Raw genomic sequence first — 3138 nt, forward strand, 5'->3', positions numbered from 1 at the left:
CTGTACAGCCTTTTATCTCTTAAGAGATAAAAGGAAAGGGAAGGGAGGCGGAGCCAAGATGGCGGACTAGGCAGACGCTACCTCGGATCCCTCTTACAACAAAGACACAGAAAAACAAGTGAATCGATCACGTACATAACAATCTACGAACCCTGAACAACAAACACAGATTTAGAGACGGAGAACGAACTAATACGGGGAAGCAGCAATTGTTTCCAGAGCCTGGAGCCAGCGTACCAGTCAGGTACGGCACAAGCACAGAGAGCTGCTCCACCCCCCTGAACTAACCCCGGGAAGGGGCCCAGCCGGGTCGCGCGGGCGGTGTGGGACGCAGCCGGTAAGAGAAGTCCCCGGGAGGCAGAGACTGGTATTGGAGCGGGGAGAACAGCGTCCCAGCCGGGACACTCGGTCACGGCACAAGCACGGGGAGCTGCTCCACCCATCTGAACTAACCCCGGGAGGGGGCCCACCTGGTTCGCAGGGGCGGCATGGCCACGCGGCTGGAGGGACGAGAAGTCCCCGGGAGGCAGCGACTGATTTTGGAGTCGAGAGTGCACCGTCCCAGTAGGGGAGCCTTGACGCTGGGCGTGGGGCTGGAAGCGGAGGATCTGACCGTGACTCCAGTGGCCCAGACCCCCCGGGCAATCTCCACACAGCCAGCACACATAGGCGATGCGCCCGTGGGAATCTCAGATATAATAGTCATTCCAAGCAAGACAAGCAACTCTGGCTATATTCTGAGGTGCTACTCTCCTATCTCTCTGTTCCCTCCCCCACCCTCCCCAGGTGGCTTCATTAACATCCGAATAGCCTGAGCCAGAGGGAGAACTCTGATAGGGAAATGACTGCATTTTTTTTTTAGCGGATTTTCTGGAAAAACTAGTTTCCCAGTGATGGCTCTGAGACAACAATCCATATCAAACCACTTAAAGAAGCAGACCATGACAGCTTCTCCAACCCTCCAAACAAAAGAATCAAAATCTTTCCCAAATGAAGATACAATCCTGGAATTATCAGATACAGAATATAAAAAACTAATTTACAGAATGCTTAAAGATATCACAAATGAAATTAGGATAACTGCAGAAAAAGCCAAGGAACACACCGATAAAACTGTTGAAGAACTCAAAAAAATTATTTAAGAACATAGTGGAAAAATTAATAAGTTGCAAGAATCCATAGAGAGACAACATGTAGAAATCCAAAAGATTAACAATAAAATTACAGAATTAGACAACGCAATAGGAAGTCAGAGGAGCAGACTCAAGCAATTAGAATGCAGACTGGGACATCTGGACGACCAGGGAATCAACACCAACATAGCTGAAAAAAAATCAGATAAAAGAATTTAAAAAAATGAAGAAACCCTAAGAATTATGTGGGACTCTATCAAGAAGGATAACTTGTGCGTAATTGGAGTCCCAGAACAGGGAGGGAGGACAGAAAACACAGAGAGAATAGTTGAAGAACTCCTGACAGAAAACTTCCCTGACATCATGAAAAACGAAAGGATATCTATCCAAGATGCTCATCGAACCCCATTTAAGATTGATCCAAAAAGAAAAACACCAAGACATATTGTCACCAAACTCACCAAAACCAAAGATAAACAGAAAATTTTAAAAGCAGCCAGGGAGAAAAGAAAGGTTTCCTTCAAGGGAGAATCAATAAGAATAAGTTCAGACTACTCAGCAGAAACCATGCAGGCAAGAAGGGAATGGGATGACATATACAGAACACTGAAGGAGAAAAACTGCCAGCCAAGGATCGTATATCCAGCAAAACTCTCTCTGAAATATGAAGGCGAAATTAAGATATTTACAGACAAACACAAGTTTACAGAATTTACAAAAACCAAACCAAAGCTACAAGAAATACTAAAGGATATTGTTTGGTCAGAGAACCAATAATATCAGATATCAGCACAACACAAGATCACAAAACAGAACGTCCTCATATCAACTCAAATAGGGAAATCACAAAAACAAACAAATTAAGATTAATTAAAAAAAAAATACACATAACAGGGAATCATGGAAGTCAATATGTAAAAGATCACAATAATCAAAAAGAGGGACTAAATACAGGAGGCATTGAACTGCCATATGGAGAGTGATACAAGGCGATATAGAACAATACAAGTTAGGTTTTTACTTAGAAAAATAGGGGTAAATAATAAGGTAACCACAAAGAGGTATAACAACTCTATAACTCAAGATAAAAGCCAAGAAAAACGTAACGACTCAACTAACATAAAGTCAAACACTATGAACATGAGGATCTCACAATTTACTAAGAAAAACGCCTCAGCACAAAAAAGTATGTGGAAAAATGAAATTGTCAACAACACACATAAAAAGGCATCAAAATGACAGCACTAAAAACTTATTTATCTATAATTACCCTGAATGTAAATGGACTAAATGCACCAATAAAGAGACAGAGAGTCACAGACTGGATAAAGAAACACGATCTATCTATATGCTGCCTACGAGAGACACACCTTAGACTTAGAGACACAAACAAACTAAAACTCAAAGGATGGAAAAAAATATATCAAGCAAACAATAAGCAAAAAAGAAGAGGAGTAGCAATATTAATTTCTGACAAAATAGACTTTAGACTTAAATCCACCACAAAGGATAAGGAAGGACACTATATAATGATAAAAGGGACAAGTAATCAGGAAGATATAACCATATTAAATATTTATGCACCCAATGACAGGGCTGCAAGATACATAAATCAAATTTTAACAGAACTGAAAAGTGAGATAGACACCTCCACAATTATAGTAGGAGACTTCAACACACCACTTTCGGAGAAGGACAGGACATCCAGTAAGAAGCTCAATAGAGACACGGAAGATCTAATTACAACAATCAACCAACTTGACCTCATTGACTTATACAGAACTCTCCACCCAACTGCTGCAAAGTATACTTTTTTTTCTAGCGCACATGCAACATTCTCTAGAATAGACCACATATTAGGTCATAAAACAAACCTTTGCAGAGTCCAAAACATCGAAATATTACAAAGCATCTTCTCAGACCACAAGGCAATAAAACTAGAGATCAATAACAGAAAAACTAGGGAAAAGAAATCAAATACTTGGAAAATGAACAATACCCTCCC

This window comes from Elephas maximus, chromosome 2 (assembly GCF_024166365.1).
Source record: "Elephas maximus indicus isolate mEleMax1 chromosome 2, mEleMax1 primary haplotype, whole genome shotgun sequence".
NCBI lineage: Eukaryota > Metazoa > Chordata > Mammalia > Proboscidea > Elephantidae > Elephas > Elephas maximus.